This window comes from Egretta garzetta, unplaced genomic scaffold (assembly GCF_000687185.1).
Source record: "Egretta garzetta isolate BGI_Z169 unplaced genomic scaffold, ASM68718v1 scaffold197, whole genome shotgun sequence".
Classification (NCBI taxonomy): domain Eukaryota; kingdom Metazoa; phylum Chordata; class Aves; order Pelecaniformes; family Ardeidae; genus Egretta; species Egretta garzetta.
The window spans coordinates 3,514,295-3,526,412 of NW_009260274.1; the positions used below are offsets into that span (position 1 = coordinate 3,514,295).

Consider the following 12,118-nt stretch of genomic DNA (forward strand, 5'->3'; position numbering starts at 1 on the left):
TCTTCCCAGTTCACTTTACCACTTCCAACAAAACCCTCGTCTGGGTTTTCCAACAGGCATTGTGCAAAACGCGCGTGTGCACACGCGCACATGCAGATATGTAAAACTCGAATTACAGTGTTTAATAATCAAATTAAATATAAATGTTGCTGGAATTGTCACACATGCACTCTCAGGAAAAAAATTACCTCTGTTTTGTGTGCGGCCTTTCACCGCAAACACGATTATTTTCTGAAAAGGCTCCTTATTATCAAATTCTAAAGCTGTATTGATTGTTGCTAGATGGGAAAATCAGGTTGCATTGTAATTCCAGCTTGTTCCCTCTGGTCCAAGGCTCAGCCTGCGTCGGCGGGTACCTGGGGTATCCTGCCGAGAGGTAATGGTGGGGTTCGTGGTGGGGCTGGACTGGTTGCAGAGGGGCAGGAGGGAAGGAGGGCATGGAAACCCTCCGGAAACACTGGTGACCGCAGGCACCTCGCTTCCCCCCTCAATCAATAACAAAAGTTATTACAGGTCTGGGCCTTTTTGACTTCAAAGCTGCTTAGGCAGTATGTGCCATTAATTCCCTCCTGTACAAAAATGTAGCTGATAATCACCAGGCTGAGGGGAGGATTTAGGACTAGAACAGCAGATTTCCTCACAGATTACAGCCTAAAATCTAGTTTCTTGGGATAAATCGGGATAATTAACTGTAGTGAAATATGTTACCCTTGTTGATTCGTACCCATGTGAGACTTGCGTTAGGTACGACTGCAGAGAAACGTTTGTGCCGTTACGCCATCCCACAGCTTCCTGCAGTGGAGGTGCAATCCTTAACGTATATATCTTGTTAACGCTGGTGGTGGGGACTTGTCAGGAGATAATTTAGGCAGCGGTGGCTGCTAACCGAGACCCTGGAAGAGTCTGTGCAAAGATCCGCCGTCAGAGCTCAGGCCTGCGAGGCACCACGTGCTTTATTTATATCTTGCCCCGCCGCTGACTGTGGTTGGGTCAACTCATTTAATTCCGAGCTAACCCCTCTGTCACCGCGTGCTGCTGGGGACCGCGCCGAGCGCTGCGGCTCCCCGGAGGAACTGCTCACCCCTCTAGCATCCGGGGGCCCTCGAATTAAGGAATTACATCACCCTGATCGTGTTCCGGATAGGAATTGGTTTGAATTTCATCAAAGGAGTGAGGCATGGAGGGGGTGAGACATGCAGCCCCCCAAGGGTTGGTGGCATCCCTTGGGGTCTTTCCCTGGTGACTTGACCATGCACCACGTGGCATCAACGCCACAGCCTTACACCTCTGCCTCCATTTCCCCCATATAGGTGGGTAATAGTTACTCTCACGTTTGTATAGATATGCAAAGGATTAGCTAGATTTTTAACACAGCCTTGAATAAGGAAAAAAAAAAAAAAAGCTTTCAGCCTGCAATTCAGAATCACAGTCCAAAAGAGACAGTTTCCTTCCCTCTCCTCAAAATGCGCTTTGTAACCACAACTTTTCATTACTGTAGTTCGGTAGGTTGCCTGCTATTCTCTGAAGGACGGTGTAGACATTTATCAGGCTGCCATTTTTGTTCTAATCCTAAAGTAAAGTTCACATACCACCACGGCAAATGCACTGCCCAGATCTCCAGATGTCCTTGTGTCAAGCAGACAGCAGACGCAACATCCAATTAATGTATTTTTTTAATAATGGTTATTTTGTATTTTGATGATCTCTTTTGAAAAACGAGTGGTATATTTGCAAACTTTTCATTTTAAATTCAATCGCTTTGAAAGCAAACTGGAAAATGGTTTATTGCACACAACTAAATGGTACAGAAAATTGTAGGAATAAAAAAAAATACAATATGCATTTAATCTGGAAATTTCAAAGTAAAGCTTTTGCCAGTGCCTTCTGTAGAACAGGTTTTAGGTGTAGACATGAATAAAGCCCGGTATAGAAACAGGATGTCCAATGGTCTCATTGAATCACATCTCAAAACTCCTGTACTTCATTTTCTCTTTGTGCAAACCAAATAACAGAATATTAAGAGTCATTTGAGGTCATAATTGAAGTTCTTTGACATCTGCCTTTTTTCTGTTAGCCACTGCTACCAGATGTCCATGTCATGGCGACTGAAAATTATCAGTCTAATCGGGTTTTTTTAATAAAAAGTAACAGGAACCTGTATATTTTAAAGTTGCTGAGCATAAGCTTGCCCGGCTAAAAGAGATTGCAGGGCTGCTTCCCTTTATTTTTATGTTTGTCTGATGGTTTTATGTTATTGTTTGCTTTATTGGTGCAGCGGTCTGTTTTTCCGTCCTGTGTATTACTCAGTCCGACTCTATTGGCAGAATGAACTGAGTTATATATTTTCATTAAACTGATACCTGCCTGTATTTCAGGCTGTGACTACATGGCTTGTTCCTTTACCTGTGTATTGATCAGCTTTATTTTATAGGGTAACTATACTAAAAGCACTGTTGTGTTCGATTGCTTTTATTTCTGTTCACATGCTGGTCTGTTCTTGCCGTATTGATTGGACTTTTTATACATTGCTTTGCTTCTACCACGTTAGCACCCATTCACCAGCTTAATGATCGTGGCACTGTATGGAGTACAGTATATTGGCTTGTTAAATCATTTCCATCATATTAATTTCTACTTATATGTGTTACTGACCTATTTTTACTGTGCCACTTCCAAAATTGTCTTTGTTTATCTAAAACTGGCTTTCCTCCATTATTACAAGCATCCCTAGTTTGCTGTAGCTCTATTTTTAATGGTTTTTTTTTTTGTTTCCCCTTGTCTCATGTCCCTCAGATTCTTTTTCTGCTTTTTTTCTGTACTTTTATTATGCTTTAAAACTTATGAAGATGCTTAACTTCAGTATTATGAGCTTTTCTTGTAGTTAAGCATACATGCTCAACTTTTTTCTTCTTGCCCTTGTACCTGGGAATGACAGCATCTTGATCTAAGACCTCCTTTGAATTTTTATTCCTAAGCCTTCTCTAATTCCTCCTTTGAATGTCATTATTGGCACAGGCTGAGAAACCTGGATGCCGGGGCTCCGTGTCGTTATACATTGTCATGTACATTATGCGTTACGTTATGTCATTAGAATATGCCGCTGCTTAATTCGTCTTGGGGGGATGGAGTGGAGTTGTGTATGGAGAGATGTGCAGTACATCTGGTTTTCAGCTGTGGGAAGGGAAGGGAGAAAAGGGGAGGCTTTCAAAGGGAGATGGAGAAGGAGAAAAGCTAAGACCACCTCTCTCCTCTCGAGAGCAGAGGGTGCCTGGGAGGGGACTGAGGATGCAGCATGGTGCCTGAAAACACATCTTCTGCTGAACATTTGGTGGAAAAAAGCAGGAATTAAATTGCTCTTAACTTTCTTTGGAAACAGAAAGTGCTATTAACTGGAATATGAAGAGTAGATTTTATGGCCAGAGTTTTAGATGGGATCCACCCTTTCATAAAAACTTTGTGACTTTCATAACAGTCTTTGTGATGAATATGTTTATTTTTTTCCCATTTTCATATCTGTCTCAACCTTCTTTTGTCAATCAGAAACCATAGCCATGTTTAAAAGGCGAAAAGCTGAATTTAATCAATACAGAGAGCTTGTATTTATTTGGAGGTCAGACTTCCCTCCCATATTTCCAAGCAAAGCCTGCGGGTTTCCTACACTGAGCTATAGGTATCGTTCTGACTCAAGACCGTGGTTATTTAACTCTTCATATGGCCCAAAGGGTTACATTCCCACCTGGCTTCCCCAGGGAGTAATGTAGTATAATCCTGGTATTATAATACCTTGCTTTTCCAAGCCAAGTTTGAGGCAGAGCTGAATAGGGCAAAACCTACCCTGTGATTTTATCGGATACCCTGCCTAATAGTGTGGAAATTTGGGATGTGCACAACCTACTCGGTCTATATCTCATGATGTGGAAAGGAAATCTGGGTTGCTGATTTTTTTTTTTTTCCTAGTTCATAAAAATGCAAAATAGCAAATCTAATAAGTTAGGTTTTATGTGTAGTTTGGCCATGAAACAAACTTTTCTGAAATATGTAATGAAAAGTGACATCACACTCATCACTATCCTGTTTTAAATTTAAACTACTCTGCCTTGCATAATCAATTACTTACAGAAAATTGTAAAGCCCTTAAAATTCTGAAATGGTTTCTGGCATTTAATTATATAAGATTTTTGACCTGGCTAGGCAGATAATGTTAACACAGCTTCAATACTAAACAAGACTGAACATGTGTGTGCTTGACTTTTATTAAACTCCTACTGAAGAAACAGATTAATTGGAGGCTGATTCATTGGTGAACAGGCGTTAAAGACAGAAGGACCTTCTCACATTTTGTTCTGTTACCCAGGCTTATGCCATCTCAGGTTGGCAAGGAGATCCCAACTGTAGTGTTTTGAAATGTAACTGAAAGAAATTTTAGAATAACAGGTGCAAAAAAAAAAAAAAAAAAAAAAAAACACCCAAAAAACCCCCCCCCCCCCCCCCCACAAAAAAAAAAAAAAAAAAAAAGGGAAAAGAAAAGTGAGCCATTTTTAAAATGCTGATCTGATTCCTTCCTATTCTGTCTTGCCAAATGACCACCTGACACCTCACTGACACAGGTATTGCCCGGATAGGTTTTCATTAGTGATGTTAAAAGTGTAAATGGGATCATGGGAACCGACATCTGTCGCGATGATTTCCTACATGATTATTACTTCTCCCCCCACTTAGAACAATTTTTAAGAAGATGTGTACAAGCTGTGATTAAACCACTTCAGATTAAGCTCAAAGTAAATTGAAAAAGTCCTTCTTAAAGCTCTCATTTAACAGCGTTTTACATCCATCTGTAAAATCAGAGCTTTGCTTGCAAGCACCCTCGGAATAGCCCACTTCCCACGAGGTAGCAGAGGTTAAAAATAAAATAGGAAGAAATCCGTGGCAAAGCACAAGTGAGATTAACGGGGTGAAAGTACTGGAGTGGAGAGCTGTTTTCTTGTCTGAGCTCCTCGTTCTGTCGCACAACCCCCAGTCTGGAAATCTTAACACTGACACTTTTGTACAGATCGGTTTGTTAGCGATTTCAGATTTTAATTCAGCACCCTCACTTGATTATTACTGACATTTCTTTTTTGTAATACTAGGAGAGAGCGAACGTGCGTAAACAGATTTTTGCATGAGCTAGGTGGTGGGCAATTTTGACATCGGATCCCGAAACTCGAGAGAAATGCGCTCGCTTCCAAGGTGTATTTCTGGAATTAAAAAAGGAGTTGTGATCTGGGAGATTCGGCTGCGCTCTTCGGTAGCTCCAGGTGGATGCTGCCGATTCCTGGGTGTTTGCGGGAAGCGGGAGACTCTCCTGGCTTTATTTGGTTCTTGTGTGAAAGTGGGAGAAAGGAAAGTATTTTGACAATTACCCATTGAGCTTTTCACTTCATTCAAATCTGCAACGCAGCGCTGAAGTTGGCGAGTGGGTGTGCAAGGGGGAAGCAAAAAAACAAAAACACGTACTATAAAAGCAGGCGAAACGTTTGCACAGTCCCCTGCAAATTAAAATCCCCACGTTTATTAAAGTTCTGCATTTTAAAATCACATATTCCTCTATCTTCATTACTCCTGAACATTAAAGATACTGGTAAAAATTAACCTCTGATGTAATTCACTTGGATTTAAATACATTATGTAGCTTAATTTATGAAATGATTTGGTCTATTATGTTTTATGAATGTTTATTTTACCCTTACAATCCAAAATTGTAGAAATTAAATACCATAATGAAATTGTGAGCTAAATTGCATTCTCTTGCAGGTTTATATGTACGCTTATGCTTATTATTGTGCAGCAATAGCAAAAAATATTTGGGGAATTATTATTACAGCTGTTTCCAGGATTAAGGGTAAAATACCTTCTTTTTTATGCATTAGTTATTAGTTCATTATAACTGGCATTCCTACAGGTAAAAACATAAAAACCTAAATTGAAAGTGCTTGGAAATTAAAAGAAAAAAAAAAAAAGGAATGTATTTAAAACAAGGTTCTTATCTAATATTATAGCTCAGCATATTTTCTGTCTTTCTAAATATAATTTACGAACTGATTTTTCAGCTGTATATATTAAGTCCCTGAGCTGGATTACAAAAATTTAATATAAAATACAGTACATGTACAGGCAGTTTAAAAAAGATATCTCAATGGCTATATATCATAACAAACTTCCTTAATATTTGCCTCGCAACAGCTGATTTCTGATTTTTTTTTCTAGTGCAGTAGAGCTAAAGCACAATAGCTGAAAGGTGAACTTTTTTGTATTTCAACATTCCCAGCCTGGTAAAACTGTTCCGCTTGCTACATGATGTTATAAATATCAAGATTAGTTTCTTCTAAAATTACCAGTGCCAGCTGCATTCAGTTTCCCATGTTCTATAGTATTTTGTTACCGATGTTCTCAGTTTAGTGAGAGGGTTTTAAAAATCAAATTAGTCACAAAAATCTTCAATATTAAAATCTGTTTATATGTTTCCCATATATTTTAAATATTGTACATAAATCCATTTGCCTTGCTCAGCCAAGCACTCCCACTAATATCTCTTCTCTAGCCTTTTAGCCCAATACACTCCTACATTACCAATAACCAATTTAATTTCTTCCCTGGTACTCAGCACCTACAATTTAGATAACTGGCAATCATTAAATTGTCTACAGCAGTGGCTGGTATGCACGTGCCTATGTATTTTGCAGGCATGTAAGCATAAATATATACCTATAGCCTATCTTTAAAAAAAGAAAAAAAAATTCTACTGTACTGTATTTTGACCTCAGTAGTACCGCATATATGTTACGCATATTCTGAAGAATCTCACTGAATTGAGCTCTATTAGTACCGCACCAGAAAGTAGCAATTTCTGCAGTCCCAAAGTCCTCACAAAATCTTGCTTTGAACCTATGTGTTTTTAAGTTCTTCAGCTGACATCATTTCAGTCTGGGAATATGACATACGGCCACTAATCCAGGATTAATTGAGCACTTATGTGCAGTACAAAACATTCTTTATATATTGACAAATATTTCTAAAAAATGGATTGGTATTTTTGCTGTTAATTGTTTCATTACTGACCTTTACCTCTGTAGACATATGCAGTTTTCGTTTTTTTGGGTGAGACTTTCAAAATATTTTTTTTTTAAGTGTCCAATGCTCAGTGCTAGCAGTGACATTTTTACAGTCTATTCAGAAGCATATATTTCAGTCTTTTGTATCTCATTTCTTTCTATTTATTTAAAACAACTTAGCATGGAAAATCTTGCAGATTTAAGTGACAGTGATGATGTACAATATGCATAAAATGAGCCTGTCCCTACCCATGGTGTGTATTGCTAGGGACTCCATTGCAATATTTACAGTTAAACTAAACTTTTTCAAATGAAGCAAAATTGCATTTGTTTTGCAGATTTGCTCATCATTAAATGTGAAACATTTCACATTTGTCTTTTTGAGTAATTGGCTTTTTAAAATGATAAGGTGCTCTGAACACTTGTTATGTGGATAGGTCTGACGTTGTATCCCAGAAATCCATATGCCATACAGACAGAACAGAAGAAAGATATTCACAAGCATGTCACAGATTGGACTGAAGCAAGCCAAAAACCAAAGTGCCATGGCATTAACAATAGCACCAGATTTACTGTCACGATTGCAATCTGTGCTGTATCATAGACAGAAGGAGAACTTTTGATAGGTAACACCTCAGTGTTTTTTAAATCTTTTTGGCAAATTATCATTTTCATTATATTTTTGCCTGCCATATAATATTATTATAATGGTATTAAGTCACACGCACGCACACACATGCACACACACAATGTTTATTAGCCCTCAACAAAAGGGCTGATTTACGTTCCGTGTTAACTATTCCTCAACAAAGAGGAAGGTATTTTACAAAAGATTGACACGTGTTTTAAGGCAAATCATCCACAAAAGTAGCAGCAATTTTTTCAAACGTGCATTAAGTTAATAAAGTCTTAGTTAATAAAATCTTAGCTAATAAAGTTAATACAGGTACAGAGAGAAACCACGTGCACCACTTGAAGCTCAACAGCTCAGAACTTTCCAAACTTTGAAGACGGTAAAGGCGCAGGATTAGGGGGGGGGATATTTTTTCTGGGGTTCAATCACAACTGACTTCATTTTCCCATTGCAAGTATGTAGACATTTCTTTTTGACCATAAAATTGTACATTTTCTTCTAGTGTAAAAAAAGCTGCATAAAGCAGATTTGGCAATACCATAATTCATGTTGAGCTCTGATAAGTGCTGAAAAAGATTTACAAACTCACAGCTTGACACTGAGCCCACATGTTGGGTAGAGTGGAGAAAAAGCTCTAGAAATACTACACAGAGCTTCCTGGCAGCAAACAGAGAAACATCAGTCAATTGTTTTTCTTAATTGAAAGCCACCTTGGGACCTTGTTGAAAATAATGTATCTGCCTATCTTTTCTGCTGTTTAAATTACCTGGCTGGGGGAGTTGTCCTGGGGCCATTCACAACAGGCTTTTTAGTGAAAGAAAAACACTGAACTTCTCACTTTATATGAATTATAGATTGGAAACACACTTCACGTAGGTAGGAAATGAGGATCGTGAGAGCGCAGGCAAATCTACCTAAACACGATGCCGGGTGTTGCTACCTTCTTTGCGCTGGAAAGTCCTTTTTTTTTAGACTCTTTGAGCATCCTCTTCTGCAAATCTTCATCGCAGATATCGCCCTTGTCTGAAATCGTTGGGACTACTTGTGTGAGAAACGGTTGCTTGCATAATTTTAGCTCGCTACGGCGTACTTAAAACTACATTGGCAGCGCAGTTGGTGCTTGATATTCTTCGAAACGTTTCAAAGTTTACAGTGGTGCTGCTGCTGTGTTTTGCACTCGCTGCCATAAGATATGGTGTTGCCACAAAATGTTGTGGGAGCTTCATTTAAATACCATGAGCTGTGCTCTCCTGCCTGGAGTCTGGTGAAAATCGGGAATCACTTAAAATTTTGATTAAAACAGAGAGTAGTAAATTTTCAACAACTTTTTTTTTTTTTTCTCCTCCCCAGTTTCAGAAGGCTTGGCTAAGCATATGCTGGTTTAGGTTCAGTCTCGCTCGAGTGTAGCTTCTAAACGTATCTCTGCTCTTCGCTCGCACTGAGGCAGACGTCACTGACGATGAATCATTATTAGCGGCAGCTCTAGTCCCACTTTTCTGGACTTTTCCTGCGATGCCACTGCTAAAGAACTGCTGAGTGGTTTATGTAGGTAGGAAACGCATGTAAAGGCCTTAAAGATGTAAAAGGCGAATCATTTTTGATAGCGGTGATGTTGCCGTGAGTGGCAGCGCTTGCTTTTACCAATTTCTCCCCCTGTCGTGTGAAGGTACGTGCAGGTGTTTAATATGTGCTCCCAGACCTGGGGCTGCTGCTATTTACCAGTCTAGGAAGGGCAAAGTGAGATAACAGTAGCTTTATGGTCTCTCTGATCTTCACTAAGAGAGTCAATAATTTGTTTGAACAAGTTTTCCATCCAATCATTAACACACTTAAAGCCTATAATGAGCTCTGTATACATGCAAATGCATCTTTTTTAAGTGCTTGTGTAGATTTAAGGGCATTGTTTCCTTGTAAAATGGAAACCAGAGCTTTTTCTCACGTAAACGCTGCAGTCCTTAATAAGGGATGGATTGGCAGCGACTTTCTAAGGTTATTTCATTTAACAGTACTTTTGTCCTTACGTACTGTGTTTGGGATCCTTTTAAAGACGAGCAATAACACTTTTAAACCTGTAACAAATCAAACGCCTTAAAAGATTTTCCTCAACTCTTCTCATCTTCTTACAGTAGTCAGTGAATGAACTGTTTCCATTCAGAAATGAAAGCCATTTATAACCAGATATTTTTTCAACTTTATCAGGCACTGCTCAAGTCCTATTGTGCTGATACAATGATACTTCAAGATAAATAAAGAAATTCATGGCTGTAACAATGTAAATAAAGAGAAAGGCAATAAGATTAAAAGTGGGTACCATTCACGCTCTGTACGACAGCTCGGAGGACTCTAGCAGAAGAGTAACCAGCTCAGTGAAAAATCAGAAACTGTGATTGCTGTTTAACACTGCAGCTTTTCACAGTAGCTCAGCACAAAGTTATTTAGCACAGGTGTTTCTGTAAGTCTGATACGTTGGGAAAATTCACAAGGTTCTCCATCTCTCTTGCTCCGTGTCGGCCGTGAAGTTGGTCCTGTGATGCAGTAAACGGGTTTCTAGTAGGAAACAGAGCGTATGGGCAAATGAGCAGGTTCAAACGCAGGAACTGATCTAGATTCATTTTCTTGGTTGCTAATTTTTGTAACGCATGGCAGTAGTGAGGTGAATGACCTGTCATCGAGCAAAAGCAGTGAAAAACGGGAATGAGTTATTCAGATTTAAGCGTGAAACTGAGATCCTGTTCTCTCCTTTGATAAAAGCAGCTCGTATCAGTGCTGTTTCTTTGTTAAGTGAGAGTTTTGATAAATATTCACCTTTTTTAGCATTTCTCACCAGTTTATTTAGATGTAGTGTATTTCTGTGCTTTACACCACAACGTTTCAGCCTATGTGTGCTCACATTTCAATAAGAGATGAAATGGTACAATTGAATTTCTAAACACCTAAAATGCTCAGCAATTTTTTTTCTTTCTTTTAATTCTCAAGTTCTGTCAGTATCTAATTTATGGCTTAATTCTTTGTGAGGTCATCTTCTAAGTGAGTGACTTCTGGTTAATCTTAGACGTTATGAGTTTGGCTGTGAGAGAGAACCAGTTCATCTCTTCTCGGGAGGAGTGAGTTATGGGGATTGTTGGCAATTGAAGAGCCAAAGTTTAGCTGAAAACTAGGTATAATTTCTTACACAGTTATTATTTTTCTCTCACTTCTTTCAAGGTGACTTGGCTGTATTTTGACTAGTTTTGTCTAGATTTGACTAAAAAGGTTAAAAATCATATTTATTTTCTGATGCTGTTTTCTTCGAGTCGGTGGATAAGTTTACCAGTTTGGGTATGCGACTAACTTTGAGAACCGTAGTGATCTTTTTTGGTTTTGTTTTGGGGAGGTTCTCCATCTAATTCCTGAAGAAGCAATTCCCTTCTCTTGGTTGGGCTAGAAGGTATAACTTTCTTTTGCTGTTAGGCTTATAAGTGTTAGCTAACTTTGTTGCTTGTGGTTCTGCTGTTAATTTACATGCAGCTCTTACTGACTGTCACTAACATATCTTTTGTTCCCTGAAATATTCACTCTGTGAATAAATATAACTTTTCTGCTGGTTTTTTTTTCGCTCCGAGTTGCTCATTTCAGTCTTGTGACTGAAAAGAGTGCAAATACTCATGTTCTGAAAGTTGCATATTGCTTAATGAAGTACCTTGCTGAATCAGGGCTACCGTGCTCCAGCAGATGAAAGGAAAGCACATAAGAAGCTGTACTGCCAGGTTCTGCTTTGAATGTTTTTCTTTTAATCAAATTTTAGACATATTAGCATAGCGGATCATGGTTTTGCAAAACAAACAAAAGCTTCTAGTCTTATTCTTGAAAGTGTTGGGAAATGTTAATGTAATTGATTCTGTTTACACTTACATGTCTCTGCTCATAGGGATGAGTACGACAGAGTCAGTCGTCTCTTCCAGCTCTGGTCTAATGATTAAGTGCCCCAAAGGACTGGGAAGTAACTTCTGAATTTTCTTTGTCAGACTCAAGAACCTGGTAACATTCTTTATTATTTTAGTGGCAGGAGAACGGTGCAAGGATTAGGTCACGAGTGAGATTGTAATACAGAGGAACATAACCCTTTCAGAAACTCAGGTCTGAAATTCCAGTTTCCTTAAGACTTTCCATGTTGCCTCACAGTTTAAAGGGTATATTACTGATTGTATGTCGCTTTTGAGTCATCCTGTGCCGTTGAGTTCAATGAGAGCGATAGCATACCTGGTATCTCCAACAACATGGTGGGAAGGGCAAGGAATGTGATGGCCAGGGGTCTGAGGGGGGGTGCTCTGGTAACAGCCTTGTATATCTGCAGTTTGTGCTGCTGGATAAGCACAAGTCTCCTGGCACATCCACAGTGCTTGAATTAATATGC

General features: G+C 39.0%; 1 protein-coding gene across 3 annotated transcripts in view; it reads left to right on the forward strand.

Annotated features, from left to right (window-relative positions):
- Positions 1-12,118, forward strand: part of ARHGAP15 (Rho GTPase activating protein 15) — a 336,537-nt gene that overhangs the window by 146,118 nt on the left and 178,301 nt on the right. The window lies entirely within an intron of this gene.